This window comes from Diabrotica undecimpunctata, chromosome 1, assembly GCF_040954645.1.
Source record: "Diabrotica undecimpunctata isolate CICGRU chromosome 1, icDiaUnde3, whole genome shotgun sequence".
In the NCBI taxonomy this organism is placed as follows: domain Eukaryota; kingdom Metazoa; phylum Arthropoda; class Insecta; order Coleoptera; family Chrysomelidae; genus Diabrotica; species Diabrotica undecimpunctata.
Window position 1 is genome coordinate 82,093,807 of NC_092803.1, and position 18,507 is coordinate 82,112,313.

The window sequence follows — 18,507 nt, forward strand, 5'->3', positions numbered from 1 at the left end:
TGTGCAGTTTTGGATAATATTACGTGTAAAATACCTCAGGTACCTCTAGATCGTAGCAAAATAAAAATACCAGCCGGCATAAAGCTCAGTGATCCCTCTTACTCCTCCCCAGGGAGAATCGATCTCTTATTAGGTGCAGAAATTTACTGTGATCTATTAAAGGATGGTTTAATTCATATTGGAGCAGGTCTTCCAGTGCTTCAAAACACTCATTTAGGATATGTCATGTTCGGTAACTTATCTCCACAAGTTTCATCTAAGAAAAAGATGCACTCTCACTCAAACTGTAACTATTCACACTCGAATCATATTTCTTTATTTGTTCAATCTCACACTGAAGAAGAAAATATAAATAATCTTCTCCAAAGGTTTTGGGACATTGAAGAAGTTCCCGAAATAAAGCATTTAAGTCCTGATGATGAAAAGGCTGAGAAAATATTTAAAGCCACAACACAAATCCTACCGAATGGACAGTTCCAAGTAGATTTACCCCTATGCACGCCTAATGAAAATAATAAATTGGGCGACTCTTTCCAAATGGCGCGAAGGCGATTTCTAAATTTGGAGAACAAATTCTCAAAAAATGATTCTCTTTACAAACAATATAAATCTTTTATAGACGAGTATGTTGAATTAGGACATGCAAAATATGTTCCGTTGTCTCTGCAGAATGTACACTCAGAAAACAAATATTTCTTGCCTCACCACAGTGTAGAAAAAGACACTTCTCTCACAACTCGTTTGCGCGTAGTTTTTGACGCATCCATGAAAACCACTTCTGGTTTTAGCCTTAATGATATTATGTTGAAGGGTTATACCACACAACCAGAACTATTTGACACTTTAGTCAACTTTAGACTCTTCAAGTATGTATTCACATCTGATATAAAAAAGATGTTTAGACAAATCTGAATAAACCCCAACCAAACTTTCTTATTAAATATTTTGTGGCGCAACTCTCCCTCGGAGCCCTTAAAATGTATACAATTGGAAACCGTTAACTATGGAACGAAACCAGCTACCTTCCTTAGTACACGATGTTTAATTGAACTCGCAAACATACATAAGGAGGAATATCCTCTCGCTCATGATATGCTCATTCATTTTTGCTATATTGATGACATACTATATGGTACAAATAGTATTAAAACACTCACACTTGCGCATGAGCAAATCACTGCGCTGCTACAAAAGGCAGGCATATCTCTTCACAAATGGTGTTCAAATTCACCACAGTTTTTAGAAAATATATCACAATTTTCAACTGATTCTACGTATGTCATATCTCCAGAAAATTATTCCAATAAAATATTAGGTCTTTGTTGGGACTCTAAATTAGATAGTTTCTCTCTTTCAGTACCAGAAATCGAAATAAAAGATTCCTACACTAAGAGACAAGTGCTCTCGATAATCGCAAGTTTTTTCGACCCCAAGGGATTAATTAATCCTGTATTAGTAACTGCAAAAATAATAATGCAAAAAATTTGGCTTTCAAAAATTCAGTGGAATGAAAGTTTAGACTCTACACTCTTAAATGAATGGTTAAATTTTCTCAAACATATTTCAGCACTAAAACATTTAAAAATTCACAGACCTTTTTTATTGAAAATTATATATGTACTATACAAATACACGCATTTTCCGACGCTAGTGAAAAGGCATACGCCAGCTGCATATATATTAGAGTTACTTATAGCTCAAGAAATGTCTCTTCCACACTCATCACCTCTAAAAGTAGGGTAGCTCCAATAAACATTAACTTTACCTAAGTTAGAACTTATGGGTGCTGTTTTATGCAGCAAACTCACTAAAAGAATAGTTGAAATTCTAAATAATAAATTAACTCAAATAGACTCAATAAACTGCTGGACGGACTCACAAATCGTACTTGCTTGGTTAGGCTCACATAGCTCGAGATGGTCACAGTTTGTTGCAAATAGAGTTTCTGAAATACAAGGAAACCCACAATTTAAGTGGCGATATATAAAGTCAAAACAAAACCCCGCAGATATTGCGTCAAGAGGCATGTCTGCTCCTGAACTTCTAAACTCAAAATTTTGGTTTCAAGGTCCCTCATTTCTACTTAATTATGACTTAGATTTAACTTCTTATGATTCAAAACCAAATGTAAGTAAAATACCCGAGGAAAAGAAAATAGTTCATCTAGCACAAGAAAGTCCAATAAGTTTCATTGAAAATTTATCTCTCAAATTTTCAAACTTCTCAAAACTACAACGCAGTATCACACTTATTCTCAGGTACATTCACAATTTCAAGTTTCCAAATGAAAAATATGTTGGACCCTTCTCTGTTTCAGAATTAAAAAATGCTGAAAATTTAATAATAAAACTTTTGCAAAAGGCACACTTTTTTCGAGAATTTTCTTGTCTTAAAAATAAGGAGATAATTTCAAATAGAACAATTTTAAAACTCAACCCATTCATAGATAATCAGCAAATGATTCGTGTAGGTGGTCGTCTAAGGTACTCAGACGTCCCATATGAACAGAAGTACCCATTACTTCTACCCTCTCATAATCACATAGTAAAATTAATGCTGCATAGAGAACATATAAGATTATGTCATGCAGGCCCTCAAAATACTCTTTCCAATTTTCGTTTAAGATATTGGTGTCTAAATGGTCTCAAAGAAACTAAAAGAATAATTAATAAATGTCACGATTGTTTTAAATTTAAAGCAAAGACAGTCACACAGTTAATGGCTGTTCACCACAGAAGAACCTTGAAGTTAACGACTTAGTTCTATTAAAGGAAGATAAAGTTCCACCCCTACACTGGCCATTGGCAAGAATTGTTGAATTGTTTACTGGTAAGGACGATAAGGTCCGTAGTATTAAAATAAAGACTAGAGATGGATATTTTAACAGACCCATTACAAAACTCTGTCCTCTTCCTGTGGACAAAGTAGAAAATTAAAATTTTAAATTTTGTCACATTTATATGTATTACTCTATTTAGGAATAGCTATTTCTTAAATTACATTTAAGTTAAGTTTGCTTACTTTCTCAAATCACTCTTTTTTTCGTTTTGAAGTAAATACTTCAACGCGGGCAGTCTATGTTCCAGAAATGAACATATCATTTTAAAATATAAAATAAAAATATAGTTCTTTACACTTTTCTTAGTGTAGAATAAGTAAAATATTCACTAATATCTAGTTTGCTCGGGATAGCCGACTTAATGGCGCCACAGCCTCTTAAATAGTTTTCACACCTAAATACAAGAGGGATAATCTACACTTTTACGCACCAAGTATTATTTTATTAGTTCGTTCACACAGATCGCCCTTGAGGCATCGCATTTTAAAACACTCTCAATTCACGTATAAAATATTTCTCTACGCCGAAATCGGACATTTTTCTCATAAATACGGTTTTCTCTTTTACGTGTGATAAAGAAAGAATTATTTGATATTGTATAGTCAGCTTCGGTCGTTTTGAACCTCTCTACTCTAAAAATAAGTTAATTATAAGTCGATAAACTTAAAGTGCTTTTATTTCTCTGGAGCAATATTTGCTCACCTTAACAATCCTTATCCTTCAACGGTCACTGAAGAACCAAACCTATGGAGATACATCCACTCACAAGTCCTTTGAAGTAAGGCTTGGAATCAAAAGATTTCCAACCCTCGAATGTAGGGATCCAATTACAACGCTCCCACAGTGAATGTTGGTTAAGACTAGATGGGATAGGATCAAGAACGACTTAATTAGGGAAACAGCCGGGGTCTCTAGTCTCAAAAAAGGTTCAATAACAAAGACTGCAATGGTTTGGCACGTCAGATGTAGGAAATAAAACTGAAAATAAAAATGTGGATTGAAGGATAGAGCTGTTAGAAGTTAATGGAAGGAGCGGTAGAAGAAATCCGAGAAGAAGTTGGAAGGAATGTGTGACAGTGGTCACGATGGCCAAGAGAAAAATTTAAGACATGATGGACAAAAACGAGTGGCAAAGAAGTATAAGGAACAGCGACACATGAAAAGGGAAACGCTGAGGAGGAAAAAGAAGATAATCTAGCAAACAGCATAAAAAATACTCCTATAGTAAAACTTAGGATAAAAGAAAAGAATTTTTCAAAAAAAAAAAATTAAGAATTATGATAATTTAAAAAATAACGCAAAAAAGAAGATGGCATTCAACTAGGTCTCGTCAAAATAAAACTTAACTAAATAGTACGATTCAATAGCTCAAAAGTAGAATCCTACAATTAACAAATGATTTACATAATTGGTGGTGGCTTACCTGTGGCTTTCCACATCTGTATACCGTTGACTATTTTTACATAGTGCCTCCGCTTTGAGGGAAATTTCTCTACCTCAGGACTAAAATATGTCTTACCACTTACTAGCTCCTCCACTCGAAGCTGTTGGCTAGCAACTGAGAGGCTGCTTATACTGGTCATCACTCATGTGCCAGAGTCACGCGCAGGTGAGATTGATGATTGGGCCGGTGTATTATATTTTACAACCATCAACCCTTACACCCCGAAGAGTGGTATATTAATATCGAAAGAACGTAATATCAACGCGACGAAACATTATTATGACACAATTAGAGATTCTTTAAAATTTGGTTTGAATTTATTTTATATTATAATGTTAATTTCTTTGTTATTTTCCTAGAAAAAATTGGTACGTAATTATTTAGGCTTAAAAAGTACTAACGCCTACGTCAATTATACTAATAACATAATATTGTACCCATAATAACTAGTTTTAAATACTTTATAACTGAACCCTGTTTCTTTCAATGACGGCATCTTTGATCAGCTGAAGCGAGGATTGTAAGGTTATTTAGGACTGCCGGTGCTTGATATGAATGATTTATGACGTCAGAAAATGGAAAATGCATTCGTTGAGTTTCCACCGGATGTTTCAAAGAAAAACCAGACGTTTATGATTGATGGTCTCAGAAGTGAACTTCCAAGGTGAGCAATTATTTCTTATTAACGAGCCGAAAACATGATTAAACAGAATTCTTTTTTAGAGGTAAGAAAATATTAGTTTAGCAATATATTTGGATTATCAAATTAATTTAGTTCGGAATGTATTTTTTTAATAATAATATATAACCAAGCAGCAATAATAATACTTCTTATTGAATTTGGATTGAATAATATTAAATTTTTTTTATTCTTTTCTTGTAAAAATAATATGTACTTCTATTGATCTAACTGGAATGGTGTCGATTGTTTTTAATGTTAACTTAATCAATTAGCTGAACTAACTAACTACTGAAGTACAATGGCGATTATTGGCGTTAAATCATTTTGACAGATTTTTTTTAAGAATAAATTATTTTCTTCAGATAAGATGGAGTGATTTTAGGAAATGTACTAGAACCAATACGAGGACAGCTGTACTTTATACTGATTATTGAACACATTGTCCAAAAATGGATAGAATGTTGCACGACAGGTACCTTACTCTCCATAAACTAAAATAGTGTCCTTGTGTGTTCTCCCGGAAAAACAAGCTTAAGGTTTTTTTTAAGTCAATACAACCAGTCATACGTTTTAAAGACAAATTTTTTTAAAGGATACAGCTGATGGTAAGGAAAATTAAATAAATATATATAACTATCATTAATAGTTATTTATGTACCAAGGGTATTAAATAGATGTTAATGCCCAGAGGGCGACGATGTTTCAAACCCGAGGGCCTCTGGCCCGAGGGTTTGTAAGTCGCCTGAGAGCATATACTTCTATTAATACCCGTGGTGCATACAAACTTTTATGTCATACTAGTTCGTTGTTGCATCTACAACTAAATATGTCCTAAAAAATCCGAAAATTCGATTTCATTTTGACAATATATGTACTAGTAGACATTCTATCGTCCGTGTTATGTTGCTACGCTACGGAAATGCGGCCAAACGTGTCAAGCTAAAACCGTGAAAATGCAAGATATTTTTGAGATCCCCAACCAAATTTAAAACGCAAAAGTTACTACCACATAAATCGAGAGATGCCTACGATAAGGAATAGGAAAAATTACAGCACTGGATGACACAAAACCATGTAGAACATATTAGTGAAACGGTGCTACTTGTATACTTTGCCGATCTCGCCGAAACATTTTCTCCGAGTTCTCTGTGGTCCAAATATTTAAAGGTTAAGAAGACTTTAATCGTAAATAAGAATATTAACATTGCCAATTACCATAAATTGACCAAATATTTGAAGCAAGGCTCGAAAGCCTACCAGCCAAAAAAGTCTAGAGTCTTGTCTAGAGAAAATGTTTTAAAATTGATTCACGAACCACTGAACGAAATATTTTTAATAAACAAAGTAGCATTAATATTTGGTATATTTTGTGGGTGAAGAGTTGAAGATGAACTGAAGAGTTTGAAGTTAGTACGGGATTACATGTCTTTACGACCCCATGGTTCTTCAGAAAAAACGCCTTTTTTGACCTACAGACAAGGTCGTTGTATCGTACAGCCAGTTGGAAAGAACACATTTGGAAAAATCCCGTCCACCATTGCAAAATATCTGGTTTTGAGCAGTCCTCAGAAGTACACAGGTCATTGCCTGCGTCGGACTTCGGCAACTATTCTGGTAGAAGCTGGAGCCAGTATGACCACGTTGAAACGCCATGGTGGATGGAAGAGTACGTCAGTTGCTGAAAGATATTTAGAGGACAGCATATCTTCAAATAATGAGGTTTCAAGAATGCTGGCAGGCATACCTTCTGGATCCGGCGTTTCCTTACAGAAACTTGACACTCAAGCTATGAAACATGAGTCAACGTTTGCCGAGGGTAATCTAAATATCACCGGATCCTTTCAGAATTGCCAGTTTTATGTGAATTCTAAATAATGTTTTAAAATGTTGTTAAATAAAGATGTTGTTAATAAATTACCTTTTTGTTTGTATCTTTACAAACAAAAAGGTTATGCACAATAATAAACTAGTATGATGAAATAAATTAGTTAAAATGATTTAAAACAAAATACTACATGCATAAACGTATTTAAAAATTGAAAATAAAGCATGGCTTAGAGATTAGGTTATGTAAGTCAAAAAGAATGTAAAAAGTTATCAAAAATCATATAAAAAATTATCAACCACAAATATGAAAGGAAATTTGTACTCACCTCAGAGAACAAATTTGATGAAATAAATGAGTTTACTAGCAGAAATTTGCTTTATATATATATATATATATATATATATATATATATATATATATATATATATATATGTTTATATATGTATTAAAAAAAAGGATTTCCCTTCCATATTGAAGTAAAACTGACATGACAGAAGTCAAGAGTAGCCAACTGACACATATATTTTGTCACATGAAGTGGGATATAGACATTTTATAAATGTATATGGCATAGAATAGAATGCAGTAGGTATGGGATCTTAATACGGGGATTAGATTCAAAATAAGTGAGAGATTAAATAGGTTATTTAGTTGATTGAAGAGTTAAGCGTCAACTATTTAAAAAAAATTACTATTAGTAAAACAAAAAAAGAAGTTAACAAATAAATAAAATCAAAAGAAATTGAAATAAAATAATGATTTAAAGAAAATAACAAACATATGACGTTTATAAAGTTACAGCATCTCGTAGGAGTAATTCTCCGTAGCGGATTTTACGCTTTTGGTATTTTTCTACCCGTTGTAACTATAAGACCAAAGAGAATTGAAATCCTGTTATAAAATAATACCTTAATCAACTATATATAGGCACTTATCTTCTATGCTTCGTCTAGCTCAGTCTCTTAAGTGTGAATTGGTTTTGTCTTAAACTATGAATTAAACAATGAAAATCTGCCTAAAGATTTACAATAAACAAATTTAAAACTGATACTTATAGCTTCATGTGATTAACAGGGAAGTTGTTGATAGCTTCCGATGGTGGTTGGATGGTCTTAAAGACAGCTGCAGTCTTAGTTGGTTGAATATGTGGTTAATCCATTATTTCATAAATTATTTCATAAAATATTCCATAAAATACTGCAGACCATAAAATGAACCTTATTCCATATTTCCTTCTTTAATAAATTTCAACTACAGACAAAAAAATATATCCCACAACGTTTGAAAGCTGATTGACTGAAATTAGTGGGGAGTGACTACAATGAAGTAAAGAAAAAATAGTAAATAGTTTTTGCAGAAAAATTAGTAAAAAAAAGAAACGGTAGGTTAAGGAATTAATAAATTAATAAAAAGATTAAAATAAAATAATTATTTAAATATAAATTAATAAAGATGTGACGTTTATACCGTTACACCCTCCATTATAATTCTGCGTTTCTAGCGGATATCGGTTCTAGCCTCGTACGAATACATATGTCTTCTTCTTTAGATGCCGTCTCTAATAGAGGTTGGCGACGACTTCTGTAAATTTATCTTTATTTTGGGCATTTCTCATTAGGGTTTGGATGTCTAGTCCTGACCATTCCTTGAGCTTATGTAGTCATGTCATTTGTCAACCTTTCCTTCTATTTTTCCTTCCATTTCCTTCCATTTTCCTTTCGTTTAAGATGTTTTCTGTTTGTTCATAGTTCATAATTGTTACAAGTTCACGATAATACATCTTAAAACTTCTTCATTTCTAACGTTGTGGGTCCATAGAATATTTAAAATGCGGCAAAATATCCATATCTCAATCGAGGCGTCGATATATATATATATATATATATATATATATATATATATATATATATATATATATATATATAGAATGGCTAATAGACTATGTCTAAGTCCATCCCTTTCTTCTACACACACCACACTCACACACACGTATATATATATATATATATATATATATATATATATATATATATATTATAGAATTTTATCCATAATCTTTTTTAATTATATAATCCTGTTGAATAAACCTGTTAGTCAACTCGCTTCTCTCTCTCTTAACGCTGCGCTGTCTCCACTACTCCAAGATTACTTTTCTTTAGTTGTTGTACTAGTTTGTCAACTTCCTCCTTTATTATTTTAATCACCATTGCTGTTACCTACTTATTTGCTGGTTCTATTGGTTTTCTGTTAAATACTTAGTTTAATAATCTATCGAACAATTCCTGGTGGCATTCTTCTCAATGAAACCTTTTCTTTGACATTAGCATTAAAACGAATAATATATTCGGATAGAATCATGAGGTTTTTGGTTGGTTGTTTTTCTCTTTAGATAAAATGATAAAGTCGTCCAAGTAATATACTTCATTATTATTGGTACTATTTTGAACTCGTTATACTTAAAATGTGTAAATAAATATCCAAATAATTAGTATAATAGTTAGTCCACTTCATTGTCAACTTAACAATACAAAATAGTTAGGTCTAGTAATAAAGCATCCATTTTAATAAACGCTAAATACTATTTACAAACGTTCATCAATTTGTTTTTAAATTTATCTTACTGATACACAACACAAAATTATTCTCTACTGGTACATATAAATTACATTATGTCAACGGTTGCCTTTCGTGTCATACGCTCATTACACCCCTTTGGATTGTAGTTCTGTTAAGGGAATAGTTGAGTTTATGCCTCCGTAAAAATTTTTATTACATTGTAACTTATAAATTTATTTCGTTATACAAGAATTGCTGGTTGTTGTTCAAAATGCATGAGTTGACGTTGTAATGGAATTACTGTCGTGATAGTATTAGTGTTTTGAAGAAAATTTATACTGTGGGTTATTAGGAACAACCTATATTTTGTCAGTTTTTATAAAGCATGTATTTAGATATTTTTAAATTTACTAAAATAATAAAAGTGTGCTTTGTGATATATTGTAAAAAATGAGTAATATTGGTTATTAGTCAGACATTAATCAAATCAAATATCTACAATAAATTGTCCTGTTTGGAATTTTATTCTAAATCATAAGAAAAACTTTTTTTTTTTTAAATCTGTCAAGAATATCTAACTCTTAGCTCCATGTTTGACTGTAAGATAAAAAATTCCAAAAAATACTAATCCGTTGCAAAGCACCTATTTAGAAAACAGAAGGATTTGATATTTTTAAGTACCTAATATTGAATGCGATTTCAATAGTATGTGTATCCCATAGTAAAAACACATTTCCGAACTTTGATGCTTATTGGCATCAGCTGTTATCTCGGCTACTAATATGCATCGTCGTTTGGAAATGTATTGCTTTTATTACTAGATATGAAATATTATATTGTGTATCTAATTTCTATATTATATATTGCTATATATAGCAGTAAAAACAACAACAGTACATTTCTGAACGAGGGGCCTCCTTCGCATATCGCATTATCGCAAATAAGCATCGAAGTTCGGAAATGTGTTTTTACTACGGGATTCATAAGTATTTTTTCTGAAATCAAATTCAACATTAGGTCATTAAAAATGCATCATTAAAGAATACCTAAAAAAATACTTGACATCAACTATTACCTATATTATAATTAAAGTAACGTCAAACGTATCAGTCGTATTTATTTCCCAAAACAGTCCTAAAAGTAATATTCTCGACCTAGGTTGAAAATAATCCCGTATTGTTTACTGAAACTTGCTTAGCAAAGGAGAAGTATTCAGAGCACGCTTAGATTTTTTTCAATATTTTAAACATTTTAAACATATTTTTAAGATTTTTTTAAGATTTCTAAGACAGAACAGATTTATTTTCACGTTCAGAGCGACTGCGAAAGCCGTTCTGATGAGGCCTATTAGGCCGAAATACGTATAAGCGGATGCGCAGGCTCCCTGTACGTGAAATCAAATCTTAACTGTCTTTTCCTTTTTATGATATAACTTTATATTTAACATTTCAAGAGTATTATCTGAAATTTTGGCCAAGCAAATGAAAGTAAGTATTTGTTTCCTATTTCTTATTGTAAAATTTTAAGTTGTTGTAAAAGGTCTTATATCTAAATGTTGTTCTAAACATATAATAGATATTTCTTTGCAGCTTTGGCACATTCTCAACTATATAATTGACACAAAATCGTCTTCTTTACATAACAAAGGCTCAAGCCGCCCCCTCCATCACAAGGTTTTCACTTTCGCAACCCCATCAAAACTTCCCATAAACTTAAATCAGTTCGGTGATTTTTCTTGCGTGATAAACCACGTTAAAATAATTCTGATCCCTTATATATAATTTCTGATCCCTCCTCGTTATGTCATGTTAATTTCGGAGGCGAAATCATCGATGTAATTGTTTGAGAATTCTACTCTATTTCGGTCAGATCAGATTGGGGAAGGGAGAGCGTCTCGGGAGATGATGCTGGTTTTGAAGTGTAATTGACAGGATTCATTAGGGGGGATTCGGATCCTAAAACTGGGGAGAAAAGTTTTTGAAAGTAATTTGGATTTTTGGGTTTTGTTTAATATAAAAGTTGTTTAAAAGGGTGAAATTCTGTGAATTTCTTGAATTATAAAAAGAGCAAGCAAAGATAATTCAAAGATATGAAAAAGAACTGAAGGAATATCTGGAAAAGTTTTATGAGTTAACGAAATTGGATTTACTTGTTGACAAAGCTTTTTATTTAGAAAGTTAGCAGTTTATATTCTGAATAAAATTAACACGATGCATTTTAATGTAAAATGAAAGAAAAAAATATAAAAATCATTTGTTAACAAAAATCATATGTATCCGGTATTTGTTGGTATTACTCTACATAAACAACAGGAAATATCACAAGATAAAGATAACTTACAGATTAACTTAAAAGATTACTCACTGATACAATTTGATAAAGTAGAAAGTTTGTAGAAATCTATAATGGAACAAAATTTTTATTGAATAGAAGAAAGTGTCTTCAAGAATAAGGAAAACTACAAACCGCAGAATATAAAGAGGTAAATAAAAGCATCAGAAAAAATATCTAAAATAAGCAAAGTATACGAAACGTTGGAAAAGCAATAAAACAAAATATAAAAGGAATGCTTAAAAGCACAGCTAGCATAAATAAAGAAATAATACAAATAATAAACGTATTACTAAAGCCTGTATGATTAAAAACAAAAAACCATTATAAATAGGACACAATGGGATAACTGTGGAGATGTAGCATAGATAAAACATAACAACCAAGGAATTTGTAGATCTTAATAACTAGAATTTTTAGTGAGAAGGAGCTACCTAACAACTGGAACGAAGATGAGACTTTGAGACTGTTTCGCAATTTTCTTTCCCATTCAAGTATTTTTTGTATTGCACTTATATCTACTTGTATGTTTTTTATGTTTATTGATCTACATAATATATTTATAATCTTCATCTTTTTAAACTCCATAACTCTACATGCGGTGTTCTATAATATTAATATTATTTATTTAAAGTCATTGTTAATAAATAGACAATAATATTATACTTTTAAATGCTCCAGAATGAACACAAAATGTTAAAACACAGGTAGTCCAATATTTCTTATTGAAAAAAACGGGTGTGGCAGTCCAGTGGGACTGCCGGTAGAAGTTATACTTCTATACACGCGTTCGCCGTTACAAATTTATATAGGAGTCAATCTGCACAATCATTACATATTTAATGCTATAGGTAAGAGAGAGCAGAAAGAGAAAAAGAATTAGGTATATAGGTATATGGTGCATCGTTTGCTGTATATAAACATTTGACCTGTAATAGGAGTATAGTAAATGAAGGATTGTATCAATATTTTAATGAAAATATATATTTTTATTTTCATATATATATATATATATATATATATATATATATATATATATATATATAAAGGAGTTGAATGCAAAAAAAAATTTTACGCCTACTCTGCAGTAAAATTCATTGTTTATTTTGTTATTAATATAAAAACTACAATACAATACACTGCAACATAATTCAATATAATAATACAATACAAATTAAAATGCAATATTCATAAGTATTTAAAACTGCCAATATACATAACTTACTTTACGAAGATAAAAATAAAAAGCCAACAACTCGGATTATGTTTTAAATTTTCATTTTATTTAAAAATTTAGCATTTTTGCGTATATTACATATATTTAATAACATTAACGTGAGGTTTTTAAATATTTCAAAAATAAAAAAGGAAATTCATATTGGGATTCGAACTCACGTACACCAGCGTATGAACCAAACACGTAAAAGATTTGCCAATTAGACATGATACTAACGGATTTCAAAATTGGCAGTTGTGTATCATACAGTGATTATTTATCCTAGCCTAAAATAAATATGAACATTTAATAAATAATACAAAACATATCACATAAATAATAATATTAATATATATTATATTATATACTTATATAATATTATATATAATATAATATATTTATAATATTAAATATATATACAAAAGGAACATTTTTATTCTCGAAAGAGGAAGAGAGAGAAAATATAGCTTATGTCTCTCTCTTACTCATTATCTTACATATGTAACGGTTTCACAGATTCACTCCCGTGCAAATTTCCAACGCCGACCGTGCGTATAGAAGTATAACTTTAAAAACTGTATGACGTCAGAGTTCTTTCTAACACCACCAATTTTGTGGAAAAATTTGCATGATAAAAGGTCCATACTTCTAGAATATGCTTTTTTATTTTAGCAAGTGAAAACATTATAGATGTCGAATTTTAATACTTTAGCTTCAAGTTCACTGTCTTCATGCTTTAAGATAAATTGTCAAAGTGTTCTGTCTAGGTTTTAATTCTTTTTGTCCACGTTCTTTTACTCTTTCCTCTCAGATTCTTTTACTCTTTCTTTTATAAGGGCAGGAAAATAAGCAAAAAATTATGCTGTTTGTGACACTGAACCGGCCAGGTAAACGACAGTTGTTTTGAATAGTATAGTAGCAGAAACTCTGTATCAAAAGCCTTTGTCCTTTCTGCAGTCGATTTTTAGGACTTAGTTATTAACAAATTAAGTTAAAAAAAAAACCGTAAATTTTTATTTTGTTTCTTCGGTCAGCCCAACGTGAATCATTTGCATTAATTTTAAGAGTAATAAATGTAGCATCATAATATTTAAGATTCAGCTTGTAGGTAAGAAATAAATAATGTGTTTCGAACGTTAAAGGTTAGACTTTCATCAAGTGTATATATCCCGAAACATAACGGAAAAAATAAAAAAAAATTGTTTAAATAAATTAGATTGTTTACTTAACGATTTTTTTATTTAAATAATACATAATGAAAGCAAATAGTACATACAAATTAAAAAACAAACGTCGAAATTCGTAAACGGAAACCAGAGGTACAGTTAACAGCTCCTTCCCCTCCAACGCTCCCGCGAGTTTCAAAGCTGGCTGATTTTGGGGACTACATTTTGAAGCTTTGTAAACGATTATATTAAAAGGCAATCTTTTTTTTTTTTTTCGAATTTTGCACGTTAAAACTTTTAAGTATGTTCTTTCAAATGACCCTAATTAGACATCTTGACTGTTACAAACAAAGCTACTATGAATTAAAAAAAGGGCCTAGCTTCGTCCCAAATTGTCCTAGGACAAATTCTTTTTTTTTAAATTTGTATAAAAATGCAAGCCTTACCAATATGATAAAATAATTTTGCTGTAGGCAGTAGGTTAATATTTATTATAATTGTTTGTTTATAAGCAAAAAATCGATATGTTTTTGCAAAACTATTTGGCAATATTCAAAATCATTGTTCTTGTCTTGTTTAAGTAATGTTGATAAAATAATCCTTCTTCTTTCATAAGCTCTCCGTAGAATTACTGTAACTTCATTATTTTGCAGCCTATCTACAAACTCTGTGTAAGTGAATTGAGTAGCTTTGCACCTGATACAGCCGGTCCTAAGCCCGGATAAAAGAGGAGGGGAGAGGAGTAACACTTCTATAAAAGAACCATGTTTAACTGGCCCGGCTGATAGCACCCTGTAAGGGTCCCTTGTCTAGGGTTACAGATAAACCGAATGATTGCCGGTATAAGCAATGTCCCACTTACTGGCCAACGGCTTCGGGCAATAAGTTTTTGAGTGGTAGGACACTCTGTTGTCCTGAGACCGAGAAATCGGTTTCAAAGGCGGAGAAACCAAGAAATGGTCAACGGCATCAGGACGTAGAAGGCCAGGAGAAACCACTACATTAAATATTCTTGTGCATATCTCTAGTACAACTTCCCATGACAGAGGAAGAAAGTATGCATGCTTTTAATGATCATGGACTTCGGAATCCAAGATCCGGCAGGGGAGGAAGATCACAACCAGACCACAGGGCCTCTCAGGTCGTAATACAAGTCTATGCACCAACAGCTAACAAACTAGATGAAGAAATTGAGCAATTCTACAACCAAATTAAACAAATTCTCCGGAGCACAAAAAAACATGAAGCTACGATTATAATGGAAGACTTTAACGCAAAAGTTGGTGCCGAAATGACACAAGATATAACCGGAAAGTGTGGACTTGGAGAAAGGAACGAAAGAGGGCAGAGACTAATACAGTTCTCCCAAGAAGAGAATTGCATTATAGCAAATACTTTGCTTCAACAACCTGAAAGACTATATACCTGGAAATCTTCAGCTGATCAAGAAAGAAAGGTATTCAGAAATCAAATGGACTACATTATCATTAACAGAAGGTTTAGAAGCAGTATTACATCTGCAAAGACATTTCCAAGTGCAGACGCAGCAACTAATCATAATCTGCTCTGAGCTGGATTTAAACTAAAATTAAAAATAATAAAAACCCCGACAGCTCAGAAAAAACATAACAATCGACTCCTAAGAAATGCCGAAATAGCAAATAAGTTCGGAAATAAGATATATCATAAAATTAAAAAACAGCTAGATAGATCTGAACAAGAAAATATCGGACAAAATATAAATATAATGAATTCCGTCAAGGTTACCATAGCAGACGAAGTTATGAAATCGGAAAAAGAGCCAGTAAAGAAAAAGGATTTTTTTTACATCTTTAAAGAGAAGAAGGAAAATCTGCATACAGACACCTGTGACTCACCCAGGTAGTGTTGGGTTCCTAATACCCTAGCGAAGCCGTGCCAGGGCGAGATGCCCCAGGAATTTAGACCTTTGACATCTCGTCCCGTCACCACTCCGAGACGGTCGGCGTCCAACTAAAAACCTCTCCTCTGTCACACCAGACATCAGGAAAGGCTGGTTAAGGCAAACATCTCTCCTGATGCCCTGCTATCGCCTGATTCCCATTCTTTCTTGGACACATTCATTGAGGAAACTACACCCACACGAACCACGAAGGACTTTTAACCCCTGCCTTAGCGAGGCTGCCATCTCTCTCGCGTCGTCTGTCTCCCATTTCTTCTTATTTCGGCCTGCGATAGTCCGAACCCCACCAAGGTGCTACTCGCTTGTTTTAGAAGTCTCTTGCGAGTTCCCTCTCCTCTCGTTCTTTTGAAGAGAGCAGCTACCTGATAAATTTGTGGATCCGTGTCCACCACCACTCATCCGTCATCATTTTCTCCACCATTTCTCTCACGGAATTAAACATTCTGCAGTTACACTCTCTTACAAACTTCTCTCTTTCATCCGCCCAACGCTCACATTCCAACATCGTGTGTGTCATAGTATCCGAAAAACCACAGTAAAGGCACTGATCGGATTGACCCCTCCTAAACCTGAAAAGGTAGCTGCGGAAGCAGCCATGGCCTGTGAGCATTTGCGTTAGATGATAATCCAGATGCCTATGCCCACAGTCCACCCAGCTTCGAAGGTTCGGGATTGGTGACTTCGTCCACTCCGCCACATCACGTGTTGCCTCCCACTCCTGTTGCCGCTCCGTTCTCGCTCTCCAATCTGCCGCCCCCTACGAGTGTGAATCCTTGCCCTTTCACCTACCAGCACATGTAAAGGAACACAGCCGGTGACAACCCACAGAGCGGCAGCTGACACAGTTCTGTAGGCACATGCTACCCGCAGCAGACTAGTTCTGTCCACGCGTACCATGAGCCTCTTGTAAGTTGGTATTTCTACCGCCTCACTCCAGACTGGGGCCGCGTAGAGGGCGACAGACTGCACAACACCGTGGAGCGCCCTTCTCCCTTCGGATTTGGGACCACCGATATTAGGCATTATCCTCCCCAGAGCAGCCATTCTCTGAATGAGGGGGGTGACCTCTGTGGGTTACATCCACCATCACACCTTTTTCCACCACAATCTTCCTCTCGGAAAGGTAATCAGCGACCACATTCCTTAGATACCCAGGACAGTTCCTTGCTTCCAAAGAGCCCATTACGTGACCCCACTGCAATGTATTAAAAGTATTTCGGACGTCAAAGAGAATCAGGACGACCCATCGATGATCAGCCCCAACTCCCCGTGCCGCCCGGAGCAATTCGGTCACCGCATCCACTGTACTTTTACCCTGGCAGAAACCATATTGTCTCGGAGACAGGCCTCCAGACATCACAATCACCTTGATACGCGAACGTAGCATTCTCTCATACAGCTTTCCGATACAAGGAAGAAGGCAAATAGGACGATATTATTTTTTTTTCCTTTTTTTCCTATAAAGAAAAAGGATTGGATGACCTGTAACATACTAGACCTTATTCAGCAAAGAAGAAATTGGTAAAATAAAGATGAGACTCGATATAGAGAAATATATCGACAACTAAGATACGAGGTTAAGCGAGCAAAAGAGGCTTGGATGGAACAGAGATGTCGTGAGATGGAAGAACTACAAAGAAAACATGACGAGTTTAATATATACAAAAAACTTAAAGAAATTACCTACACTCAGAGAAAAAGAACTCCTCACTTTATGAGAAACTCCAAAGGTAAAATTATTCTCGACTTAAACGAAAAAAAGGAAGAATGGACCAACTACATACACCACAAAGTATACGAATACTGGTCCTAGTATTTTAAAAGCAGAAGTAGAGAAAGCCACCAAACAAAGCAAAATGTCAAATCTCCAGGCCCTAACCAAACACCATCAGACGGGCTCAAACTTTTAGACGACGACAATGTCTCAGAACTAACAAACATTTATAACCACATTATATCATGTAAAGACTTTAGACTAATTAGTCTCATGAGTCACTCTCTCAAGCTACTTCTTAGGATAATTCTTAATGAATCAAGCAGAAATGTGAAGACACGACGGTAAATAAACAATTCGGTTTAAGAGAAGGATTGGGAACAAGGGAAGCTTTGTTCTTAATGCTAACACTACTTCAACGATCATGGAAAGTACAGAAACCAATTTACGTCTGTTTTATAGATTTTGAGAAGGCGTTTGATAGAGTTCAACATGGTAGGCTGTTCGAATATCTAGAAATTATTGGAATAGATGATAAAGATTTAAGACTTTTACAACATCTATATTGGAATCAAGAAGCTTCTATTCTAGTAGACGGCAAAGAAACGGACAAAATTTGTATTTAAAGAGGTGGTAAACAGGATTGTGTATTGTCCCCAACTTTGTTTAACGTTTACTCAGAAATAATTTTTAACGAAGCCTTGGAAGGGCAATGTGGAGTTCAAATCGGGGAAGAAACTATTAACAACATCAGATATGTAGATGACACCGCGATCATGGCTAAAAGTA

The 18,507-nt window shown here is 33.5% G+C and overlaps 1 protein-coding gene across 1 annotated transcript in view; it reads left to right on the plus strand.

The window, feature by feature from the left end:
• Positions 1-18,507, plus strand: part of LOC140450847 (disintegrin and metalloproteinase domain-containing protein 10-like) — a 942,961-nt gene that overhangs the window by 367,964 nt on the left and 556,490 nt on the right. The window lies entirely within an intron of this gene.